Genomic DNA, 14,352 nt, shown 5'->3' on the forward strand with positions numbered 1-14,352 from the left:
GGTCACCACAATGGACTTTGTGTAGAAATTATTATTGGGGCCCGAGCAGCGACCGCTACGAGGTCCCCATTGTTTTTGTCGAAATCATTATTATTTTTATTATTATTATTAGGGCCCGAGCAGTGGCCGCTGCGATGTCCCTATTGTTTTTCTAGAAATTGTTATTAGGGCCCGAGCTGCGACGGCGGCGAGGTCCCTATTGTTTTTGTAGAAATTATTATTAGGGCCCGAGCAGCGACCGCTACGAGGTCCCCATTAACCGCGATAACCGAGGGTTCACTGTATTACTCTTACTCGATCTTGGCGCCGCTTTTGACACTTGATCATAACATATTATTAAAACGCCTTGAAACTTGTGTTGGCATTTCAGGTTCAGCGCTTTCTTGGATTAATTCGTATCTGTCGGAGACGACGCACCGTGTAATTCATGGCAATGCGTCTTCTGATCTTTGTAAGATCACACGCGGAGTTCCGCAGGGATTGGTACTAGATGCTACCGCTTGGTGATATTATACGGAAATATCACATTAGTTTTCATTGTTATGCTGATGATACGCAATTATACATGCCGTTGGATATAACGAATCCGTGTGATTGCTATAAATTAGAGGCATGCCTTGCCGAAATTAAACTATGAATGTCTTTCAATATTTTGCGTCTTAACTCAGATAAAACCGAGATGCTGATCATTGGACCAGCGCGTCATCTGTACCTTTTTCAAAGACACCACTATGAGTATCGATAAATTGCCCAAAAGGATTCAACAAAAAATCTCGGTCTTATATTTGACACAACTATGTCGTTTCAAATGCACATTAAAAATATTACTAGAACTGCATTTGTTCATCTGCGTAACATTGCTAAAATTCGCCCAATTCTATCAACTTGTGATGCAAAAATCTTAATCCATGCGTTTGTTACGTCTCGCCTCGACTATTGTAACGTTTTGCTCTCGGGTCTCCCCATGTCTAGTATTAAAAGTTAGTTCAAAATGCAGCAGCTAGACTCTTGACTAGAACGAGAAAGTTTGATCATATTACCCCGATACTTGCCAATTTGAATTGGCTTCCGGTCCACTTGAGATGTGATTTTAAAGTTCTGCTACTTGCCTATAAAATATTGCATGGCTTAGCACCTTCCTATCTCGTTGACCTCGTGGTACCATATGTTCCGTCCCGAAACCTTCGCTCACAAAATGCTGGTCTTTTAGTGATCCCGCGAGCCAAAAAGAAGTCCACAGGTTCTAGAGCGTTCTCTATTCGGGCACCAATGCTTTGGAATGTACTACCCTCAGGTATTAGAGGCGCCACCTCAGTAGAAATGTTCAAAACACTATTAAAGACGCATTTATACTCTTGTGCATTTAGTTGAACTATTTGTTGGCCTGTTTACTGCCGCTTTTTCTCTTATCTTCTCTTTTCTGCCCCCTTTTCCCCGGCTGGGGGATTAGGTGACGGTGACCCACTAGGAAGTTTAAGGCATTGACAAACTGGGCATGCACCTGTTCCAGTGATGTCGTCTTCCTGCAGCGCGACATTTATTTATATACTTTAGCATCTAATTTAATTATTTGTTGGCCTGTTTACTGCCGCTTCTCCTCTTTTCTGCCCCCTCTTCCCCTGCTTGGGAATTAGGTGATGGTGACCTGCTATGAAGATTACGGCACTGACCAACCGGGGAGGGACCTGCTCTGCCGAAGTCGTCTTCATGCAGCACCTCTTCTGATTTCCCTATATTTCAGCACTTCGTTGAACTACTTGTTGGCCTGTTTACTATTTCTGTTCTTTTTTTTCTGTTCCCAATTCCACAGCTTGGGAATTAGGTGATGGTGATTCACTTGGAAGTGGCTGTTCTGAATTTACCCCAAACTGACTATTTCAAGATCAAAGGCTCAACCTCGGATATGCTGCCATGGCGATTACGGTCCTGGATGAGGACCCACTCCACTAAAGTCATCTTCCTGCAGCACTTCATTTAATTGACTCTCACATTATCTCATCTAACATTGTATAGCATCATTGTATGTGTCAAATGTTGCCCACTTGGCATCCAAAGCAGCCTGGTCATCCTGGAAGGGGGTTTCCCCCCCATCTGTGGTCCCTTCTCAAGTTTTCTCACTTTTCCCCCAATGGGGTTTTGAGTTTTTCCTTGCCCTCCTGGGGGTTAAGATCAGTGGATGTTGATTGTGGTTATGTAAAGCCCTTTGAGACTGTCTGTGATTAAGGGCTATACACATAAAATTGACTTGACTCGACTTGGACCAGAATAGAAGTGGATGAGGGAAAAAGGGAGGGGCGGTGTTGACTGATATTGTGCAGATGGAAGTAGGCTGACCGGGTTGTGTTATTATGCTTATGGAAAGATAGAGTGCTGTCAAGGATGACACCCAGACTCTTGACCTGAGGGGATGGGAAAACAATGGAGGGGCCAACAGGAATGGGAAAACTGCCAACTTTGGATTGTATTGATTTTGTACTGAAAAGAATAACTTCTGTTTTGTCGCTGTTAAGCCTCATGAAATTATTAGAAAACCAGTCATTGATTTCAGATAGACAGGAGGTGACGGAGGTGGGAAGGAGTGATATGCTGGGTTTGCAGGAGAACTAGAGCTGGGTGTCATCCGCGAAGCAATGGAAAGCGATATTGAATTTTCGGAAAATTCTGCCAAGGGGAAGGAGGTATATGATAAATAATAGGGGGGCCAGGACCGAGCCTTGGGGCAAACCTGAGGTGACTGGGAGGGACTTTGATGAGAAATATTTAAGCTGGATGAACTGAGTGCGGTCTTTGAAGTATGAATGGAACCAGTTGAGGGCGGTGTGGGTGATGCCGATGGAAGAAAGTCTTTTGAGAAGGATGGTGTGTGAGATGGTGTCAAAGGCCGCAGTCAGGTTAAGAAGGATGACAATGGAGAATGAATCTGAGTCAGCTGCAATGAGGAGAGCAGAGGTGACCTTGAGTAGAGTTGATTCAGTGCTGTGAAGTGCACGGAAACCGGACTGAAAGGGTTATTGCAGGTGAGATGAGAGTGGAGTTGAGTGGCGACTACATTATCTAGGACTTTTGAAATGAATGGTAGGTAGGAAATAGGGCGGAGGTTCAGGAAATAGTACTGAGCGGCTTTTTCTTAATCTCATGAGAAAATGTACTTGGGCAAGCACAGTCGAAAAGAGTCGTGCGTTATCTCAGCCCAGCCTCACATTCTTCCCCCGGCACGGGTCTACGTCCAAGGGAAGGTCCTCTCCAGATTAATCATTGTCTGGATGGTTGATTCCCAGCTGGTCCCCAAGACTGGTATTCCACGGCTGGCCTTCTCCGGCGGGCAGTCTCTCCGTCTCTCCTGCTGGTATTCCCCTGTAATCTTGTCAGTGTGCATGTATGTGTGCTCCAAAATCAAATTATGTCTTTCAGAATGTGTTTTTGCAATGGCGTCCCCTTGAACCCTCCAATCAATCAATCAAATTTTATTTATAAGAGCACTTTTCATACATAAAATGCGGCTCAAAGTGCTGTACAATAAAAACATCCAAATTACAACGAAAAACTAAAACCCATTCCACCCACTCAACATAAACACAAGACACATCCACATACACGCCTGAACTCGCACACACACAGAACACTCGCATTCACACAACTTAATAAACCATCTTAGTAGAAAGACAGGGTAAGGCACAGAGAAACCATATGAGAAAATGTACCCAGGGTCGGTCATCCGCGCTGAGAGGGATGACGGCTCACGCCCACAGGGAGCTGCGCCAACACACAGACCCCTAGCCCAGACTGACCGGGGTAGACCCTACACATAGTGCAGAGGGCCCCGGTCCGCCGGGCCTAAGGAGCCTCCGGGATGAAGCCCCCTGTGAGAAGGCCAGCCACACCTCCCAGCGCGGAGGCCCCCCTTGAGGAAACACTGGAGCTAAAATATATAAAAGAAAATGATAATGCTAAACAAAAAAGAAGCTAAAAATTAAAGGACAATAATATAAAAAGACGAAGCTAAAATATATAAGAAAAATTATGATACTAAAAGACAGAGAAGAAGCTAAAAATTAAAAGACAATAATATAAAACGACGCAGCTAAAATATATAAGAAAAATGATGATACTAAAAGACAAAGAAGCTAAAAAAAATTAAAGACAATGATAATATATAAAATGACAATCCTGAATTAAAAGACTAAGATAAATTATTTAAAAGCCAAACAAAAAAGGTGAGTCTTGAGCAGGGGTGGGCAATTATTTTTTCCATGGGGCCACATAAGAAACATTAAATATTGTGGAGGGCCGGGCCAAAAGGCTGAACTCAATTCTGCATAATATTAATTGTATTTCTTTTTTAAAAAGCAGTAAATAGCACTGTTTTGACAAGCTGGCATTAAAGTTAAGCAATGAAACTAAATACCAAATAAACTGAAAAAATGAGGTTGCCTTACAAAAATGTATTCATTCAAATTTCTCAACACAATGGTAGACATAATATTAACATTTTTTACTATTTGTGACTCATATTAGTAAACATATTCTGTCACATTCACTTCAAAACACATTTTGAGTTCCATATACTGTTGGATAGTTGTGTAAAGGTTCTGAGCATTTTAAAGACATCACAATATTGTCTTTTTGCACCAAACATTAAGCAAGATACAACATATTGACTGTCACTGAACTGTGATTTTGAGAAAAAGTGTCCCAGTTCATTGTTATCTGGTGCCGTTTTTATATTTCTCTGCATGTTTCGTCTGGTAATGCCGACTCAAATTGTAGTCCTTCAACACGGCGATCTGCTCCCCGCAAACTAAACACACAGCTTTACCTCTAACTTCAGTAAATAAATACTTCGCTGTTCAATTTTTGTTGAAAATTCTACATTCGGCATCTACCTTTCTTTTTGTAGCCTGAGCGGACATTTTTGAGGACGAACGTTGTCTTGTTGTGATTCAATCGCGCGCATGTCTTGATAAACGCATTACGTCATTATGTGCGACGCACATTGTGCGGGAATAAAAAAAAAAAACAATTTCAGAATAAAAGCAGTGCAGCTTTCGCCCATGAATGAGGTGAAATTAAAAAGTATGTTTATTTTGAAATTTCCAATTAACCTTACACTCGCGGTCAGAGTCAACCAAAGGTATGTGGCCCGGGCCATACAATGCCCAGGTCTGTCATACGGGCCAGTCAGTGCCACCCGGCGGGCCGGATGTGGCCCGCGGGCCGTGCAATGCCCAAGTCTGGTCTTGAGCCTCCTTTTAAAAATATCAACAGTCTCTGCGGACCTGATGTCCTCCGGCAGGCTATTCCATAGACGAGGACCAGAATGGCTGAATGCAGCCTCGCCATGTGTTCCAGTCCTCACCCGAGGAATAATTAACAGGCCGGTGCCAGAGGACCTCAGGGTCCGCGAGGATGGCCCAAGACCGTTAAGGCATTTAAAAACTAATTGAAGAACCTTAAAATCAATCCTGAAACACACGGGGAGCCAATGCAGCGATTTTAAAACTAAATCCAGTGCCCAATTTGGTATGTTTGCATCTCTATGTCCTATGTGGAGAATGTGCTTTGTCATATTTGTCCATGAAGTGCTGTCTGGCTTGTCATCAGTTTGTAATGTGCAGACTGAATATGTATGATGTGAATGTGAGTGTAGGTCATGAAAATACTATGTTCACACATTTATAAACTAAGTAATATAACTTTAGCATGTGAAAATAATATCATAAATCAGTAAAGACCATGACTACAATCAGTCATTCCTATGCGTAGTAGAATTAGAATTAGAATTAGAAATCCCTTTATTGTCATTGTACTCAAGTGTGCAACAAGATTAGAAGGCTCCCCTCTCCAGTGCAATACAACAATAAGACAGACAAATATATAAATTAGATTAATAAATAAGAGAGTGCAATGGAATTTAGTACAGAATAGGGTATATAAAAACACATCACGATGCTGTTCTGCAAGGTAAGGGTGTTCTCGTGTGTGTGTGAGAGTTCAGAATGGAGATGGCTCTCGGAAAGCAACTGTTTCTCAGTCTATTGGTCCTCGATTTGATGCATCTGTAGCGCCTGCCAGAGGGCAACAGGTCGAACAGGTGTGAGTTTGGGTGGGTATTGTCTTTGACGATGTTGAGAGCCCTTCTGAGGCACCGGGCGGTGTAGATGTCCGACAGTGAGGGGAGAGGGCAGCCAATAATCCTTTGCGCTGTTTTGACTGTCCTCTGGAGCCTCACTCTGTCGGCCTCAGTGCAGCCGCTGTACCAGGTGGAGACACAGTACGTCAACAGGCTCTCAATGGACGAGTGGTAGAAGGCTAGCAGCAGCTTCCTGTCCAGGTTGAATTTCCTGAGGACTCTCAGGAAGTGCAGACGCTGGTGGACCTTCTTTACCACTGCTGTGGTGTTGTGAGTCCAAGAAAGGTCGTCGGAGATCTGTACTCCCAGGAACTTGAACGTGTGGACCCTCTCCACACACACGCCTTCGATGCAGAGGGGGGGCGGCACCGTCTTGTTCCTCCTGAAGTCGACGACAATCTCCTTTGTTTTTGCAGTGTTAAGGTGCAGTCTGTTGTCCTTGCACCAAGCTGTCAGTCTCTTTACCTCCTCTCTGTAGGCTGTCTCGTCACCTTCCGAGATCAGACCGACCACTGTCGCGTCGTCAGCAAACTTGACGATGGTGTTGTTGCCATGGGCCGGGCTGTAGTCGTAGGTGTAGAGGGCGTATAGGAGAGGGCTCAGCACGCATCCTTGAGGGGAACCGGTGCTCAGCATGCAGGTGGAGGACGTGTAGGGGCCGAGCAACACAGTCTGGGGTCTGTTGGTCAGAAAGTCCTTAATCCAGATGCGTGTGAGGGCAGGGAGGCCGAGAATGTCAAGTTTGGCGACGTGGATGTCTGGGATGATTGTGTTGAATGCCAAGCTGTAGTCCACAAAGAGCATCCTTGCATAGCTCTGCTGTTGTTCCAGGTGGCCCAGCACAACATGCAGAGCAGTGTTGATGGCGTCCTCAGTGGATCTGTTAGCCCAGTATGCAAACTGGTAGGGGTCCAGAGTGGGAGGAAGGCAGTCCCTGATGTGCTGGAGAACCAGCCTCTCGAAGCACTTCATGATGACTGGTGTGAGAGCAACAGGACGGTAGTCATTCAGGTGGACGGCTGGTGACTTTTTGGGGACAGGAATAATGATGGAAGTTTTCAAGCAGGAGGGGATGACTGCTTGAGCCAGGGAGCGGTTGAAGATCCTGCAGAATACATGTGACAGTTGGTGGGCACATGTTTTGAGGACCTTGCCTGGTATTCCGTCGGGTCCAGTAGCTTTCCTGGGGTTAACAGCCAGGAGCGCGCGCCTCACATCGTGTTCCTCTACGGTGAGTGGGGGGGAGTTGGAGCATGAAGTGCGGGGGTGTGACGGTTGGGGCGAGTCAAAGCGAGCAAAGAAGCAGTTAAGCTCCTCTGCCAGCGATGCACTCGGGTCTGCAGAGGTCGTGCTGCTGCCACGGAAGTTGGTGATGCTCCGTAGACCCTGCCACACCTCCCGTGGTCTGTTACTGGCAAGGTGGGCCTCCAGCCTCCCCTTGTAGGTTGCCTTGGCTAGCTTGATGCCTTTGCTCAGGTCAGCACGAGCCACCCTGTACTGGGCTTTGTCGCCTGACCTGAAGGCAGCGTCACGGGCCTTGAGGAGAGAGCGAACCCTGCTGGACATCCAGGGCTTCGCATTTGGGAAGGTCCGTATAGTCCTGTGTAGGGACACAGTTTCCATGCAGAACTTGATGTAGTCCACTACACAATGTGTGTAGACATCAAGGTCCTGATGATCAAAGAGGCCCCAGTTTGTGTCTTGAAAGCAGTCCTGTAATTCACTCATGGCGCCGTCACGCCAGGTTTTCACAGTCTTTGTGGTGGGCCTGAATCTGCGCCTGAGAGGGATGTATGCAGGTGCGAGCTGCAAGGACAGGTGGTCTGACTGGCCGAGGGGGGCGAGTGGGAGGGCCCTGTATGCGTGCTTGATGTTCGAGTACACATGGTCGAGAGTGTTGTCTCCCCTCGTTGGGCACTTGACATGCTGGTGAAACTCTGGGAGTACAGTCTTTAAATTGGCCTTATTAAAGTCTCCCGCTACTACGTGAACGCCATCAGGGTGGGCCCGCTGATGTTTATTGATGACGCACGCGAGTAGCGAGAGCGCCGTGCTAGTGCTAGCGTCGGGAGGGATGTAAACAGCTGTGACAATCACGACCGTTAGCTCCCTCGGGAGAAAATAAGGCCGGCATTTAACGGACATGAACTCGATGTCGGGGGAAGAGTGCTTCTCGACGATCGTGCTATCGCCGCACCAGTTCTCATGCACGTAAACACAGAGCCACCCCGCCCCGTCTCTTACCGGTGTCCCTTGTCCGATCCGCGCGATGTAGCGAGCGCCCGGCCAGCTGGATGCTAGCATCGGGGACGTCTGCGTGCAGCCAGGATTCCGTGACGACGATCACACTGCTGTCTCGCACATAGCGGTTTCCCAGGATTTGTAATCCCAGGTCGTCGATTTTGTGGACCACGGATCTGGCGTTGGTGAGGTACAGACTCGGCAGTGGTTGCCTATGGGGCTGCCGTCGCAGCCGTTGCAAGACACCGGACCTGCAGCCCCGCTTCTGCTTCCTCTCTCTGCGTCGCCTGCGCCGCCTCCCGGTCCCGATGACAAGCCACGGTGAGCCGGGCAGCCTCGCCAGTTCGTCCGGAATTTTGCGATCATAGCATATTCAGTAAATATAAACCTGCTAAATTAAATAATTGACATTCTGTCCCATAAATGTTTAAAATGCCGGTAATTGCCATACAATCCTTCAAGGGTCGACGAGCGATGTTCGGGAGGAGGAGCAGTGGTGGTGGTGCGTTTCCCTCGGGCATGTGTCGGTAAATCCAGCGGAGTTCAGCGGCAGTGGATTGAAGTTGTCCTGACACAGGTTGATGACATGACAGGAACAGGCAGAGGTGCGAGAAGCAGACTGGCCTGCGGGTCCACATGGCAGACAGGTGCTAACTTTGATAGGTAAGCTAAACTTTAGCCACAGTAGACGCGTCAGCGACTATGCAATCGGTGGGTGGCATTCATGAGAATCGGGATCGCTCAACATACAGATAATAATAAATAAAATCACTGTAACTGGAGGGATTGTAAACTGCTAAAGCAGGTACAACAAGCGGATCCAAAAAATTTCTGAGAGTTACCGGTGAGCAGTGGCAGCCAAACGTGCCAGCGTCCACTCAACCGGGAGTTGATTCAATATTCACAATATTTTATTATTTTGTCGTACAGTTGTTTAAAAATGGCTCGCTATCGCCCCCTAGAAAAAAAAAAACAACAAAAAAAAACAGCCCCATATCTCTGTTTCACCAAACTGAAAATTTGATGAAGTGTGTACAAAGCCAAGACCTAATAAAAAGTCTCATGGAGCCGTATGCTAAATTGAACAGGAAGTCGGCCATTCTAAATTTATCAGAATCCGAAATCCTTTTATTGTCATTGTACAGTGTGCAACAAGATTAGGGAGCTCCCCTCTCCAGTGCAATACAACAATAATTTAATCAAATATATAAATTAGATAAATAAGAGAATAAATATTGTGATGGAAAATAGTATGAAATTGGAGAAATACAACACAATACGTCGCTGTTCAGCAAGGTAAGGGTGGTCGTGTGTGTGTGCATGTGTGTGAGAGTTCAGAATGGTGATGGCTCTCGGAAAGAAAATGTTTTTCAGTCTATTAGTCTTTGATTTGATGCACCTGTAGTGCCTGCCAACAAATTTACTTCAAACATTGACGAGGCTTTGAAAACAAAAGCTGCTCTAACTTTAACTACAAGCAAATTCCTCTTGAAGATTCCTCACGTTATTTCTCGGAAATATTTCACATTTCCAACGTGCCAGTACCCCAACGTTGTCCGGGTGGCGAGGGCCCTTTATAGCTGCTCGCAGCTCTAGTTTTTAATTAATTTTTTTAAATCAATGGTGATGACAGTGAAATATGTCTTGTCTGGTATCATGATAGCTGGAGGATATTTTGTCATGATATTTTAGTCAGGCCTGATAACAGTGATGTATGCTGATTTAAGGCTACTTTTATTTTGAAATGCCGTATCACATTTTGGTGGGACCGCATTTGATGGACAACTGGGGTTGTCTAGTGTCCCCCAAAATGGGTCTGATATCACGATAGCTCGAGGGTATTTTGAAATGATTATTTTAAAATCAGTGTTGATGACAATGAAATGTGCATATTTGAGGTGGGTTTTTTTTTTATTGTGAAATTACACATCAGATTTTGATGGGACCATTTTTGATGAACAGCTGGGGTCGTCTAGTGTCCAACAAAACTAGTCTGGTATTACGACAGCTCCAGCTCTTTTATTTTAAAATGCCTCCTTACATTTTGATGGGACTACTTTTGGTGGAAAGCTGTGTTGTCTTGTGTCCTCCAAACCTGGTTTGGTATTACCATAGCTAGAGGATATTTTTTAATGAAATTTTAAAGTCAGGCATGATGACAGTGAAATGTGCAGATTTCAGGCAACTTTTAGTTTGAAATTACAAATTAGATTTCGATGGGACCACTTTTTATGGACAGCTGGGGTAGTCTCGTGTCCCACAAAACTGGTCTGGTATCACGATAGCTCGAGCTATTTTTTTTTTAACTCAGTGGTGATGACCGTGAAATAAGCGAATTTCAGGCTACTTTTATTTTGAAGTGCCACATCACATTTTGATGTGACCACTTTTGGTGGACAGCTGGTGTGGTCTAGTATCCCCAATCCTGGTTTGGTATCACGATAGTTTGAGGATATTTTTTAAAGATTTTTCTTTTAAATCAGTGTTGATCACAGTGCATATTTCAGGTGATTTTTTTATTTTTAAATGCCACATCAAATTTTGAAGTGACCACTTTTTGTGGACAACTGGGGTGGTCTGGTGTCCCGCAGAACTTGTCTGGTATCACGATAGCTTGAGGATTTTGTAATGATTTTAATTTTTTTAATCATTGGTGACGACAGACAAATAAGCAAATTTTCACGCTTTTATTTTTAAATATCCCATCAGATTTTGATGGGACCACATTTGTTTTTACGGTTCCGTCACCACGCGAGTGGCTACCTGCTAAAGCAGCACGGCTCACTATTTGAGCCTTTTTCGCGTGTTTTTTCCTTTACCCAGTTTTATTTATTTTACCTCATCGCAGCAATGGACATCCAAATTGCGGTGGTTTTATTGCTGCTGGGGGCTGTTTTTTGCGTGATCGTGTCCGGAGATGTCACTGGGAGCTACGGATCAATCGTTTACACAAGAGATCAGCTGTTAGCACTTCGTGCTAACCCCGTGCCGACTCCCGGAGCGAGACCCGATATCCCCCACGAGTTGAGGAGGAAGAGACGGGGGATGTCGCGCGGGGGCGAAACGCCAGGCAAAGAGGAGGCGTGACCACCCCGTCCTCCTGTCCGTTTTTATGGGAAATGTTAGATACCTTCCCAAGAAAATGGACGCGGCACGAGAGGAACTTCCAATGAGCTAGCTTGCTAATGTTCACGGATTCATGGCTAACAGACCTTAACGCCGGACACCGTCGTGGAATTTGACGGCTTCCAAATACTACTTGCGGACAGGACACTGGAAAGCGGTAAGAGGAAAGAGGAGGGCTGGCTGTGTTTGTTAATGATAGATAGTGTAACCCTAGGCACATCACAGCTAAGGAGCAACTTTCCAGTCGGGACAATGAGCTGCTAGCTGTTAGCATGCGTCCATACTTGACAAGCATCGCGAGTTAACAAGGACGTGCACGTAACAGGTGCGTGAGTAAACTGCTTAAAACTTTGATCGTCATTCAGCTGACCTACAAATTGAGACGCTACAGTCAGTTTGACGTTTTTGTTTGCTTGATTGTGGATTGACATGGAGGAACAAGACAGTGGAAAGCGGACATTAAAAATGACGGAGAAAAGCTGTAGAAGATCACAAGCCTAAACGGATGCAGGCACGCAGGTGCAAATTTGCTCAATTGACCTCCATGCAACGTCAAATTGAACAATTGATGGAGGATGATGCAAATGTTGACGCTGTAAAAAACTGAGCTTTGTGTTTGCTTTAGCGGCATGGAGCAAGAATTTGTGGACCTCAATTCCGGTGTGCAAAATTTAAAGACTGAAGAGGATTTTGTCGATGACCAAAATAACTGGTTTGATCCAAAAAATGTAATTAATGGAAATGTGAGCAATGGAAGAAGGACGTTTTGAAACGTGCAGAGGAAGGATGCAATAAACAAATATCACCTGATGATAGTAGATCTGCATCAACTAACTACACCCATAGAAGTAGAAGTAAAGAATCTAACAGACAGAAGCTCACTTCTGTCAACGTCTTCAATTAAATTAAAGGCTCAAATGGAACGAGCATGTTTAAAGGCAAAGGCTGCTGATTTACAACAAAGGTTGGCACTTGAGCAAGAAGAAGCTGCAATTAAGGCAAAGAAGGAAATGCATGCAATGCAAACGGCACTCCCTGAGTCTGATGCTAAATTGGATGTCTTGAGAAGATATGAAAATACCCAGGAGGATGGTATCCACATTCCTGATGAGTGTGTTACAATTTAAACAAGGAAAAACATTCAATTACCATCACAGCCTATCAGAGCAACAAGCAGTGTTGACCTGAAATGCTCCCACTTCGACTATTCCAATGGCTAGATTTCCACATCAGACAGAAAGTAGAGAACAACAGGGACATGTGCTTGATGGCCTTTGCCAAGCAATCTCACAGCAAGCCAGTGTCGCAGAATACTTAGCAAAGAGTCAAAAAGCATCGCTACTTCCCGAACTTTCCATTCCTACGTTTAAAGGCGACCCTCTGCATTATAAAACCTGTATAGGTGCCATTGAACATGGGATTGAAGGCCGTACAAGTGATAACCGTGATCATCTTCAATTTTAGTTGCAGTATACTAGTGAACAACCACATGAGTTGGTGAAGAGCTGCATCCATATGGAACCTCTGACAGGATATACCAAAGCAAAACAAATCTTGAAGGAGTTTTATGGTGATGACTTCATGATAGCAGAAGCATATTTAAAGGAAGCCATGGATTGGCCAACAATCAAGTCTGAAGATGGTGTTGCACTTCAGTCTTTCACATTATTCCTTATGGGCTGTTTGAACATAATGGCAGATGTTAATTATATGGAGGACTTGGACAACATGGCTAATATAAAGGCATTGGCAAACAAACTTCCATACAGACTTATAGAATCTTGGAGAAAATTTGCCTGCAATCTCCAAGAAAGAACACATAGAAGAGTGAAGTTTAAGGATTTTGTTGACTTTGTTGACAAGCACGAAAGATTCTATAAAACAGAAAACAAAGTCACAACACACAGAAACACCAAAATCAAAGAAAGTCTTCACAACAGTCATTGTGCCCGCCAAGATGGAAAACAACAAAACCACCACGCCAAAGGCAGAACCTGTTTCAGTGGATGCTATTGCCAAACCATGTGCTAATTGTAATGGAGAGCAACAGTCTCACAATTTGTAAGGAATTTAGGAGAAAGCATCACAAGGATAAGATTGACTTCTTGAGGAGCAAGGGTCTGTGTTTTGCATGTTTGATGCACGGTCGCATTAGCAGTTGCTGGAAACAAAAGCTTCAATGTCAAGAATGCTCTAGACTGCATCCTACAGCACTACACATTGTCCATAAACTTCTGCAAAGAAACAGCCTAAGACGATTGTGAATAGCAGTACCTATTAAGCGCCCTCGTACAAACAACAGAAACCTGGGGTGTCACTGGGGCCTGTAAATAGGACTGCATCCTTTCAATAATTCCGGGATGGGTCAAGGCACAAAAAGGAACCAAGACAGTGACGACTTACTGTCCGGTTTAAAAATGCCCTGACGCCTTTTTTAGACTGAAATAACTTACTAAAGTTTTCGTTTTGTGCCATTCAGAATGGGAGAGGGAGCCAGGAGGCGAAACAGCCGTCTTGCCAGTTCAATCCCGCACACCCTCTGACTCTCACCCTCCGTTCTGCCTTTTTATTGAAACTAACTCATCAATAACTAATCACCAGAAGACAGAAAAGCATCAACAACTAATCACCAAGAGACAGAAAACATCAATAACTCACGGTATAAAGGTCAGTTTAACTAAAGCATCAATAACTAATCACCAGGGACTCCAGCAGGCAGAAAATCATAACCCAAGGTCAGTTTAACTAAACACATCTTCAGGATGGGGTGTCTGTGTGTGTGTGTGTTAAAATAACAAGTAAGTGTCTCTGTGTGTGTTAAACATTAATGAGTGTATAAAAACATGATTATGAAT

This window comes from Idiotropiscis lumnitzeri, unplaced genomic scaffold (assembly GCF_059441095.1).
Source record: "Idiotropiscis lumnitzeri isolate Australia: NSW breed Sydney's pygmy pipehorse unplaced genomic scaffold, RoL_Ilum_1.0 HiC_scaffold_67, whole genome shotgun sequence".
Lineage (NCBI taxonomy): Eukaryota > Metazoa > Chordata > Actinopteri > Syngnathiformes > Syngnathidae > Idiotropiscis > Idiotropiscis lumnitzeri.